At 51.1% G+C, this 12,377-nt stretch overlaps 1 protein-coding gene across 1 annotated transcript in view; it reads left to right on the top strand.

The window, feature by feature from the left end:
• Positions 1–12,377, top strand: part of LOC137616354 (uncharacterized) — a 335,573-nt gene that overhangs the window by 20,042 nt on the left and 303,154 nt on the right. The gene's annotated exons all lie outside the window — the stretch shown is intronic.

The following is a 12,377-nucleotide window of genomic DNA, read 5'->3' on the forward strand; positions in this document are numbered from 1 at the left end:
TCCTTTGCGTTCAAAGTAACATATTCCTCTGCCTCAGAGGTTATCTCCTCCATCGACTGGGCATCCTGCTAGGGTTTCACCCAGGAGACACTCTTCTATGGACCTCCAAGGTGGATCCAGGGAGATAGAGCTTCCTTCGTCGGCATCGACCTTCGTGGCTGATATCCAAAAGGCTCTGAAGTTGGCACTTCCAGCGCCACAACCCAAGACTGTTCCAGTCAGGGCTACCCCTAGGATACCTCTGGAACCCTCGTCGTGCTCGTCAACTGGGAGTCAGGACCCTAGAAGGAAGTCGACGGCAGAGAAATATCGCAGATCACCTCCACCCCGATCCCCTGCTGAAGGCCAAGCCCCTGCTTGATTCATACATGGCTAACTTGCCTTTCACGCCAGTGAAGGTGAAGGAAGTCATTGCGAAGAAGCAGAGGAGACGGATGAGAGGCGTGACTTCACCTCACGCTAACATCATCAATCCTAGGATGAGTAGGGACATGGGCTCACCCAGGGAGATCGCAATCCAGCTCTTCAACCCTCAGAACATTGAGGTAGTGCTTCCGGACCAGTGTCCGGTTTCTGCTCCTCTTCCAAACAAAGAGCCTCCAGCTCTTAAGGCCAAGCTTTCATCTAAGTCCTCAAAGGTCTCGCAGGTTCCACCTCCTAAGATCCTGGCGGATCGTACCGTGCGAAGGGAGTCGAAGGACTCTAAGACAAAACCGAAGAACACCATAGCAAGGGAAGCTAGAGAGACCGAGGAACAGACGCAGTCCCCGGTGGCTGGCCCAGGCATGGTTTCAGTTGACGACCTGGACCTACCCCAGGCTCTGGACGTGAGCCTGGAGGTGGACGACCCCTTAGACTCAGAGGATGAAAATCTTCCAAAGGCGGCCAGTCTAAACTATCACTCCGAACATGAGAGGAAAGAGTCGGAACATACCTTTTGGCAGGTCCTCGCCTGTATGAGGGCCATTAACAGGCTGGCTACTCCTGAACCACCACCCAGAAAGGGACGGATATGGTGCTTGACGAGATTTTCGATACCCAGAAGCCTTCCAGGTCCAGCGCAGCTTTGCCCTAGTCCAAAGGCCAGACAGCTGCCAAAAGGAAAGCTTTCTTTCAGATAGCCAGAACTTGCAGTTCCTTGAGGGCAGGTTCCTCCTCTTGGTTTCTGCCACGTCCTTTTGTGTTACAAAGGAAGTAGTAAGAGATCGAAGGGGAACTACACTCCACTCTGACACTCTCCTCTCTGATGACCACACTGTTGGAGCTTGAACTCCTAAACATAGAGAGAGGCGTGAAGTATGCCAGGAAGATATTAAAGTCCTTCCTACTGTCGGGTACCCGGACTCTTGAGTTCCTATCGCACATTGTTGTCAACCTGTGGCCGAACACCATACTCAAGAGGAGGGATACCGTCATAGGACGGTTCCATAAGCAGGTGCCGAAGGAGGAGGTCTCTTGGCTGAGGAATTCCACTCTTGAAAGTTCTCTCTTGGTTCCAGAGGAGATAGAGAGGGCTGTTGAGCGATGAATGAAGGAAATTGTCCAATGATTCTCTCCTCCATAGGGCCATGACATCTTGGTCCTATGGTAGACCTCCCCAGTCTTCTCGGCCTCAGCAAGCCCCTTCGTCTAACCAGTCGACTGCTAGGTCCTCGGGACCATTTAATGTGTCTTGGAGGCCCTTTCAGTCCAAAGGACAGAGGTGGTCCAAGTCCTTCAGAGGAAAGAAGGAAGGTAAAGCAGGCGGCCGATGTGGCCATTCCCACGAGGAATGGCATTCCTCACCAATTCACCTGTGGGAGGATGCCTGCAACGTCACTGGCGGAAGTGGCAGCTTCAGGGGGCAGATCCCCGGAAGGTCAATGTGATCGCCCTAGGGTATCGCGTCCCGTTCACGCAATCTCTCCCTCCTCTGACTCGGAATCCAGTGTATCTTGGCTTCTATGCGAAGGGATCCGCAAAGGAGCTGGCCCTCAGAGCCGAAGTCCAGACCATGCTGCAGAAGGGTGCTTTCCAAGAGGTAGTGGACGGGTCTCCGGGCTTTTACAGTCAGATTTTTCTGGTGGAAAAGATAACCTGAGGCTGGAGACCAGTCATCGATCTCTCCCCTTTGAACAAGTTTGTCCAACAGACTCAGTTCAGAATAGAGACAGCAGACACGGTCATTCAAGCGGTATGTCCAAGGGACTTGATGTGCACACTTGATCTGAAGGACGCTTACTTCCAGATCCCAATACATCAGTCTTCAAGGAAGTATTTAAGGTTCATTCACAAAGGAAAGATATACCAGTTCAAGGTTCTATGCTTCGGTCTCACAACAGCCCCTTAGGTTTTTACCAGAGTGTTCGCCCTAGTATCATCTTGGGCTCACAGGAACTGCATCCGTCTTCTCAGATATCTGGACGACTGACGGATTCTAGCAGACTCTGAGACGACCCTTCTTCGTCACCGATTTATGCCTCTTGAGTTTTGTCAGGATCTGGGGGTCCTGATAAATTGCGAGAAGTCATCACTGCAACCTTCATAAAGACTGGTATACCTCAGAATGATCATAGACACCGTCTTAGAGAAAGTCTTCCCATCAGACGAAAGAGTACACATTCTGAAGGAAGTGTCTGCTCCCTTCCTCGGGAAAGAAGTTGTTTGAGTCTATTAGGCCATCTGACCTCTCTCACCCGTCTTGTTCCAAACGGCTGCCTCAGGATGAGATCCCTGCAATGGCACCTGAAGTCCGTGTGGAACCAACACTCTGATTCACTGGACACCCGAGTTCCCATAACTCAGGATCAGGTGACGCATTTGAGTTGGTGGATGGTAGACGAAAACCTTCGGTGAGGCCAGAATCTTCTCGTTCCCCCTCCAGATTTGATGATTTTCATAAATGCATCAAAACAAGGGTGGGGGCTCACCTGCTGCACCATATGATCTCCAGTCTTTGGTTAGAATCAGAAAGGTACCAGCACATAAATCTTCTAGAGGTGAGAGCAGCCTACCTGGCTCTTCACCAGTTCCAACAGTTGCTGACAGGTCACTCTGTGGTGTTGATGAGCGACAACACCACAGTAGTGGCTTACATAAACAAGCAGGGTGGTACCCTTTCGCAGCCTCTATGCCATCTTGTAGTAAAGAACTTCAGATGGTCAGAAGAACATCTGGTGGCTCTATCAGCTCGCTTCATTCCCGTCAAGAGGAATGTGCTCGCGGACAAGCTGAGCAGAGTGACTCAGATAGTAGATAACGAAAAAAGTCCTGACTTTGTGGGGTTCCCTGACTGTAGACCTGTTCTTAACATCTTTGAACTGCAAGCTTTTGCTGTACTGTTCTCCAGTCCCGGACCCTCACGCTCTATGTTAAGATACATTCCAACTATGGTGAGACAACATCGACGTGTATGCCTTTCCCCCCGTTTTGTCTGATAAGACTGCTCCAAAAAAAACCAGAGCATCCAAAGATCTATTGATGAACATTGTAGTTCTGCTCTGGCATCACGCAGAGTGGTTCCGTGACCTCCTACAACTTCTCGTATATCGACCGAGAGAACTCCCTCCACGACCAGTTCTACTCGAACAGCCTCACGCAATCATCTTCCACAAGACCGTTAAGACGCTTCCACTTCACGCGTGGAGACTATACAGCGTCTTCTCACTCAGAAGGGCTTTTCACGACAAGTTGCGGAGCGAATGTCTGGACACTTGCGTTGGTTCTCAGCCTTGGTCTACCAGGCTAAGTCGAGTCTCAAGTGGTTGGTGTTGTGGAAGGAATATCTCTCCACTCGATGCCACTATTCCAGTAATAGCGAAGTTTCTTGTATACCTTCTGGAGGAAAAGCTCCTTTCAATATCAGCAGTGAAAGGCTATCGGTCAGCCTTGAGCCTCGCCTTCAAACTGAAAGGAGTTGACATTTCCTCTTCGTTGGAGCTTTCTTTACTCATTTGGAGTTATGAGATTACTTGCCCACAGTCAGAGATCACGCCTCCTCCTTGGAATGTGGTTCACGTCTTGAAGTCCCTAAAATTACCTCTCTACAAACCATTATGCCTTGCAACTGACCAAAATCTCACTTTGAAGATGGCGTTCCTGTTCGCTTTAGCCTCGGCAAAGAGAGAGTGAACTTCATGGCCTCTCATAAGACATTGCCCATTCAAGGAGGCTCGATACGTTTACTATCGATCCTGTGGTGGCTGCTCAACAAGTGGTTTAAGATACCTCAAGCTCCTTAATGGACAAGTAGCAGTTGGTTGAGGGCATTGGTTACCCAGGTTAAGACTGGGATGAATGAGAGGAATGTCTGGCTTTCCTTCCTTCATCTTCCCCTCTTTTGGGGTACAGCGCCATATGTCCCCCTGAAAGCTGGCTTCAACCTCTGCAGGTAATTATCACTTCCCTCGTGTAGCCTAGTATAAGTCATAAAATTTTTATATTTTCCACGCCCCCATTGCTTCTGCAAGGGAGCAATGGGATATGTCTTGTTGTTTTTTCCTATTTAAAACTCGGACGTTTCATACAAATAACAACCCCTATTTTACTAAATTGCACAGGCTGCGAATATACTCACTTTGTATATTTCCTCCTATCTCTAGTAATTATTGTTAAGTTAAGATCAAGATTCTTTGGCCCACTTCGCCTCTCCTAATGGCAGCCCCAATCCGGAAATCCCACCCACTATTCAGCATCGCTAACGGAGCTTTAGTTGAGCGAGTTACCCATGTATTTAGTTCATCTATGGCTCCCCAAGGCGCATGTAGAGGCCCCTGTGGCTGGTTCTATAATTTTAGCTGGGGTCCTACTTAAGCTAGGGGGCTACGGGTTGATTCGTGTTTGTCCTCTTTTTTCTAAGGTGGGAGTTAGTCTTAGTTGGGTTTGAATTAGTTTGGGTTTAGTGGGTGTCAGCGAGGTGTCAAAGTTTTCCTTAGACTACAGTCATATACTGTAGTAGGTAAAACCAGGTCAATTTCCATGCCAGACCTAGGACTTCCACCCACAAGAGTGAGTCATCCACACAAATAACGGAAGGTTTGTTAGTATGGGAACAAATGAAAAATTTGGAGATAATTTGTATTTTTCCTTAACTAATACAAACCTGGAGTTATTTATATAAATTGGCCCGCCATCACCTGTCCCACAGAAGTCCTGCCTGCAATAAAAATTGACTTCTCACAGCTGTGAGAGTATATATAGAGGCGTGTGGGTAACCCCCCAGCCATCCTCTGCCTACCCGCTAAGCGGTTAAGCATGGTTGCCACCTCGCATTTAAAGTTTAATGGCTACCTTCAGCTGCCGCTGAAAGAAAACCCACATAAATAACTCCAGGTTTTTATTAGTTAGGGGAAAATACAAATTATCTCTGAATTTGTCATTTTTATTGGCACTTGACTGGAATGATTCAATAGAAAATAATGTAAAAAATGTAAAGGAGTCCTTACAACAGTTGTATAATCCCCATCCAAAAAAATTTTAAATTCGGGAATAGAGTCGTAAAGTCTCTAGTCTAAGTTACTTTCAATGTGGCCTGACTCGGTTTCAGATGAAGAATTGTTTTCCGTGTCACCAATAACCCCGTTTTCAAAAACATTATCTTTTTCTTCGCTCTCATTGCCAAATAAAAAATTCGCTCTCAGAAGGACACGTATCCAGACAATCCAGTGCGCAGAAACATTTTTGATGATGCCATAGTTTATTTCCGTAAATATATAAAGGAGTGACCTTCCAAATGGCGGGCAGATGACGGGTCAATCAGATCAGTTACTGCCAACAGAACGAGGCTGGGAGCCTGGCTGCTTTCATTTATAAGTATGGGAGGATTTAGGGGTTATGGGAGGGAAAGTAATCATATAAAGATGGAAAATGATGCTCAAAGAAACATAGAAAAATGAATAACGGCCAAAGTAATGGGGAACTTTCTTAGAAAAGTTTAGTCTAGGAAAAACTAAACCAACTTAGTGGGTACTACAGGTGGCCCTTGGATTACAACGGCAGTTCTTGTAGTGGGTATTACAGCTAGCCCCTGGATCACAAAGTGTTGAAGGGCCACCATGCAAACCATTACACTAACCAACAGACAGTAACCTCACTTTGAAGACAGGGTCCTTACTCTCTTTAGCCTCCGCAGAGAGTTAGTGAAATTCATGGTCTCATACGACATTGCCCATTCAAGGACTTGGTGGGAGGTGACACTCAGCAAAGCTGAGTTTATTGCAAGAACTCAAAATCTGAGAGTACTGGACCCTAGATTAGGCCCCTTTCTGTAACCAATGATCCAGATTAACTTTTAGTCTGTCCAGTGAGGAGTTAGCAATATTATCTTGAAAGCACTGTAGTAACTCATCCCCAACTGGCAGCCCTCTTTGTCAGTACAGGTAAAATTAAGAGGAAGGTCACCAAGAATACCATCTCTGCCTGGATTCATAAAGTTATAGACTCGGCACTGAATCCTGACCCTCCACCTCAACAACCCAGAGCTCACGATGTCAGGGCCATTAGTACATCCCTGTCCTTCAAACGCAACTTTTCTGTAATCCAGGTATTACAAGCGGGGATATGGAAGCGACAGACAACCTTCACGACCCACTACCTGCAAGACGTAACCCACAGGAACCTCGATATGTTTTCTATCGGTCTTTTGGTGGCTGCACAAGTGGTTTAAGAGGACCTCTGGCTCTTTGTTGGACAAGTAGCAGATGGTTGAGGGCATTGGTTACCTGGGATAAGTCTAGGATGAATGAATAAAAATGACTGGCTCTTTTCTTTTCTTCACCTTTCCCTCTTGTTGAGAAGAGCCCAATGGGTCCCTCTGCAAGCTGGCCTCATCTGTTTGCAGGTAAGAACCATTTCCCTTGTTTAGTCTAGTATAGATTTTATACTTTTACATGTTCCCAGTGCTTCCCGTTAGGTAGGCATTGGGAAATGTCTGTGTGTAAATTATGTATTCCTATTTTGAAACTCGGAATATGCTTGGAATATGCTTACCTAGATGTTCATATGCTCTCACAACCACACAGGCTGCTCAGGCCGCTATCAATACTCCTTTTATGTATCACTTTAGAAGGTGTCAAGGTTTTCCTCTAGCTACAGTCAAATACTGTACAGAGAAAATCCCTGCAATGACTAAGCCAGTTGTCGGACTTACCACCCTCCTAAGGGTGTCAACCCTATAAATAGCGTAAGGTTTTTTAGTGCAGGAACAAGTGACATTTGGAAGTAATTTGTGATTGTTCCAACACGGAGTACTTACCTCGAACTACTTTCTTAGGAGGATCTGGGATCTCCTCAATTACCGACCAAAATTTTGCGTAGTTCCCTCTCTCTCTGTTACCTTGTCGGGGCGCTCCTTGACGGAAGGATACTCGCCCTGGGGCGACTAGGGGTCAGCGCGTGAGGCTACGCTTGTTAGCTCGCCAGTAAGCGTCTGGTTGCGGCGTAGATATCATCTCGCCGCTCTCTCACTTATCCCTTCCGATCGCCTTGTGTACCACGTGTTCCTTTGTGTTCTCCATCCCTTGTGTTCCACATGTTCCTGTTGTGTTCCTCACCTTTCCCTTGTGTTCTTGTGTCGCTTGCATGTTCGCTTTTCACTATGGAATCCCAACATCGCTGTCCCGGGCCCCAAGCTGGTAAGTCTTGCGGAGCCTGGCTCTCTAGGCCCGAGGTCGACCTGCACACACACCTTGTGCTCCTCGTGTCGGGGGAATAAGTGCTCCCCGACCTCCACGTGTCCTGAGTGCGAGTCTTGGCCGGAACTGCAATGGACCTTGTTCTCCAAAAAGAAGAAGAAGGCATCCAAGAAATCTCCGAAAAAGACAGGCCTTGCTTCGCCGTTAACGTCGCCCTCAGCGCAGTCAGAGAGAGGTTCTCCTTCACCTTCCCCTACCCAGAGTAGGGGACGAGGCAAGTCCGTTGCGGGGAAACGGCCCATTGCAGTTCCCCATGAGTCTGATGTCGGGGAATCTGTTGATAAGGGGCCTACGCAGACGAGAGGGGGGGTGTCTGCTAGTATGGCGAAAGTGTGTTTAGTAGACGAAGGCCTGGTGCCTGCAGGACCCGTCTCAGGTGAAGACCCGGTGTGGTGGAAGCCTGAATCAGCGCCTACCCCCACGCCCTGGCAGTGTTTTTCAGGTTCAGCGGGTTCCGGGAGTGGTCGGAACAAAGAAGGGCGGCTCACGTGCTCTTCGGACCCCGATTCCATCGTGTGGACGGCGCCTAGGACGCCCTTCAGGTCCCCCATGACGCAGGAGGAGGAATTCAAAGGTTGGTTCCCCTCTTGACCTGCTATCCGCTCACCCCCGGGGCCATCAGCTACGCTTCCGCCGCACTTCATGGAGCCCTCGACCCCACTTTCCAGACCAAGGACCCCTAGGAGGCTCGTAATTGAAACGGACGACTCGGCAAGCTCCTATTCTTCGGACGACTACTCTTCCTACAGTTCCTATTCGTCGGAGAGTTCCAGTGGACGGGACTCCAGGAGAAAGAGGAAGCGTTCCAGGAGGAGGAGACCAAGCTCCCACGTCAGCCCGGCCAAGAAGAGGTCGAAGTCCTCGAGGAGGAGGTACAAGAAGCGGAGTTCCTCGAGGAAAAGGTATATTACTGTTGTCCGACACCGTCGGGAATCTAGCAAGAAGCTTGCCGCTCCAGTGCCTGCCTCGGTGGCTGCTGGAGCCGCTTCCGTACCCTTGCCCAGTGTCTCTTCGGGTCCGCCTGCTTTTCGGGTGCGGCCGTTGGCACACTTTCAGTTGCCCCGACCTAGTAAGTTAGCGGCTCCACCCGTGTGTCGGGAACTTCCGCTGGTTAGACCCAGCGGCTCAGCTCCAGGACCTTTCGTCACAGTGGCTCCAACCAAATTTCGGGATACGCCGCTGCCTCGACCAACGACCAGCGCCATCCGGATAACCCCGGGAGGGGGTAGACCCATGACGGCTACCTCCGCCCCGGTGGCTCGACCCGTGACGGAGGCAACTGCTCCATCACCCAACCAGGAGGGGAGGGATGCCTCTGCGCCCACGGTTCCCTCCGTGTTCGATGAAGCCTCCGACGCGGAGGTACAGATCGTGGGTGAACTTTTGGGCTCAGGCGAGTGCTCTCCGGACGAGGTCTTGTCTTATCGTAAGGTGTTAGCTCTCATCCGACATCACCATAAGTTAGACGAGCCTCAGCCAGCAGCAGAACAAGCTTGGCTCTCAGGTCTGGGCAGAATGGTTGACAATCCTGTCCAGCAAAAACCATCTCTGACCCTACTGTTAGCACCCGATGCTATCCTGGGAATGGAACGTGTGGACCGTTTTGTGTCAGGCCCGAAGAACTCGCTGAGGGCACAGGGTTCCTTCAAGCTCCTGCCGGGTCTCAGGACCCAGAAGAAATTCTATGTGCCTGACGGTCGACACTCAGGGCCCCGCACATTGGAGGAAGCGGTCGCTACCCTGAACCAGGGCAACACGGACGAACGTAGCCTAAATGCACCGGTGGTCTTCTCGCAAGCGGAGGCCGCCATGATGGAAGACACCTCACAGGACCTCGTTAACGTCACCTCTTGGCTGGACTGGTGGGCGTGTACGCTAGCAGGCTTCCAGCTTTCGCACGACCTGTCAGTCCCTGAAAACCAGGCTCTCCTGCTAGAATTAATCCGCTCGGGGGAGGGGTGGTAAGGCTATGAAATTCCTTACTTTTCAGTCCCTTACTCAGACGGCTAACGGTTCTGAGGAGAAGGGACACTGTACTGAATAGGTTACCCCGTAGGCTCCCCAAGCGAGAAGCAAAGTTCCTGAGGAACTTTCCCGTCTGGTGTGAGACGGTGTTCCCCCTTCAGGCAGTGGCCGAGACGGTAGAGAGGGTCGGCAAGTTGAAGGGTATGGCCGAGCCCAGACAGCAATTACCAAGGCGACCCCCTGTGAGAAGAACTGCTACAGACGAGGCCTACCCGCCTACGTCTTCGGCTAGGCAGGAGGCTTCCACCTCTTCCTGGCACCAATCTCCTCGGCCCTCCAGGAGGAGTGGTGCCCAACCTCAAGCCGCCTTTAGGCCCAAATACTCAGGGTCAAGGAGAGGCCGTTCCAACCATCTCCCTAGAAGGAGATAGGGAGAGAGGCCCCCTCTCACCTTCCCACGCCTCAGGTGGGGGGATGCCTCAAACGATATTGGCAAGCATGGCGGGACAACGGAGTGGACCCGTGGACGGTGACAGTTCTCAGGGAGGGATACAGGATTCCCTTCGTGTCGGATCCGCCCCTGTTGATCCCCGAACATTGGGAGAAGTGGCTTGCGCCCAAGGACTCTGAGAGAAAAGCAGCCCTGCAAGCAGAAGTAGAGGCTATGCTGAACAAGGGAACCCTACAACCCGTGCACGAGCCATCCCCGGGCTTCTACAGCAGACTTCCTGGTGGAGAAGGCGACGGGAGGTTGGAGGCCAGTCACCGACCTCTCGGCGTTGAACAAGTTCATCAAGAAGACCCCCTTCAAGATGGACACGCCGAAGTCTGTGATGGCAGCCTTGAGAGAAGGGGATTTCATGATGTCCCTGGATCTCAAGGATGCTTACTTTCAGATTCCGGTTCACCCCTCCAGCAGGAAGTTCCTCAGAGTTCGGTCGGGCTCTCAGACCCTTCAGTTCAGGACCCTCTGCTTCGGTCTGGCGACGGCCCCACAAGTGTTCATGAGAGTCTTCGCCCTGGTATCAGTCTGGGCACACGAGCAGGGCATCAGGCTGATCAGGTACCTCGACGACTGGTTGCAGCTTTCAGCCTCAGAGGCAGACTTAAAGTATCAAGGCCCACTCCTGTTGAGTTTCTGCAAGGACCTCGGGATCACGATCAATCTCGAGAAGTCACAGCTAATCCCAACCACCAGGATGACGTACCTGGGAATGGTCCTAGACTCCCAGCTGACGAGAGCCTTTCCCTCCCAGGAGAGGCTGGACAACCTGGACCAGGTGATTCGACCGTTCCTAGCTGGTACTCCGGTGAGGGCCAAGGATTGGCAGATGTTAGTGGGTCGCCTGGTCTTGTTGGAGAAATTGGTTCCACAGGGCAGGCTCAAGCTCAGACCAATCCAATGGAACCTGAAGGACCTCTGGTCAGTGGAGAAGTCCCCGCAAAAGATAGTCCCGGTGTCCCCTTCCTCCAAGGACACACTCCTCTGGTGGTCCGACAGGAATCACACGTCGAAGGGAATTCCGTTCGGCTCCGCTCCTCCGGAGATGCTGCTCTTCATGGACGCATCGAAGGAGGGGTGGGGAGCCATCTCCTCGAGGAAACAGCAGAGGGGAAATGGTCGGTGGAGGAAAAGACCTGGCACATCAATCTTCTGGAGCTCATGGCAGTACAGAGAGCATTGGTAAAATTTGCCCGTCTCCTCCGGGGGAACTCTGTGGCACTCATGTGCAGTGGTGGTGTACATAAAAAAGCAGGGAGGCTTTAGGTCAAGGGAGCTGTGGGACCTCACGGCTCAGATCCTAGAATGGGCCGAAATGAACCACATTCTGATAACGGCCAGGTTCATCCCCAGAAAAAGGAACGTCCTGGTAGACGGACTGAGCAGGACAGGCCAAGTGGTAGGGTCGGAATGGTCCCTTCATCCCCAAGTGGCACAGGAAGTCCTCCGGCGTCGGGGCTCCCCAGTGATAGACACGTTCGCCACGAGCCTCGACGCAAACCTCCCCGGTGCCAGACCCGACAGCAGTGTTCGAGGAAGCCGTCCAGCACCCATGGGACAACCTCGATGTCTACGCCTTTCCCCCCTTCGGAATGATCAGGCAGGTTCTCAACAGGCTAAGACAGTCCAAGTCCACAAAGATGACTTTGGTAGTGCCCTGGTGGCCGGAGAGGGAGTGGTTCACGGATCTTCAGGCCCTGGCCACTCTTCCTCCGTGGCCTCTACCAGCAAGAGAAGACCTGCTAAGTCAGCCTCACTTCCGAAGGTTGCACGAAAACCCATGGGCTGAGGCTACACGGGCGAAGGTTATCAAGCGCCTGCTAAGGAAGGAAGGCTTCTCGGACAAGATTGCAGACAGGATGTCGGGGTATCTGCGGAAGTCCTCATGCGTTGTGTACCAGGCGAAATGGGCTACATTTGTCAAATCGTGTGCCACTCGGGATCTGCGGCCCTTAGATACTTCGGTCCACAATATCGCAGACTTCCTAGTGCACTTGAGAGACAACCTAGGAGTCTCCATCCCAGCCATCAAGGGAGTCTGTGCGGCACTGGGTCAGATTTTCCAGCTCAAGGGCATCAACCTGGTGACTTCTCGCCACATCTCCATGCTCAACAGGAGTTTTGAGCAGTCTTGTGACCCATACTCCTCGAGGGTCCCCCAGTGGGATGTAGCCAAGGTCCTCAGGGCTCTCTCGAAGCCCCCTTTCGAACCGCTCAAAGTTATTCTAGACAAGGACCTC

Source organism: Palaemon carinicauda, chromosome 22 (genome assembly GCF_036898095.1).
Source record: "Palaemon carinicauda isolate YSFRI2023 chromosome 22, ASM3689809v2, whole genome shotgun sequence".
Classification (NCBI taxonomy): Eukaryota; Metazoa; Arthropoda; class Malacostraca; order Decapoda; family Palaemonidae; genus Palaemon; species Palaemon carinicauda.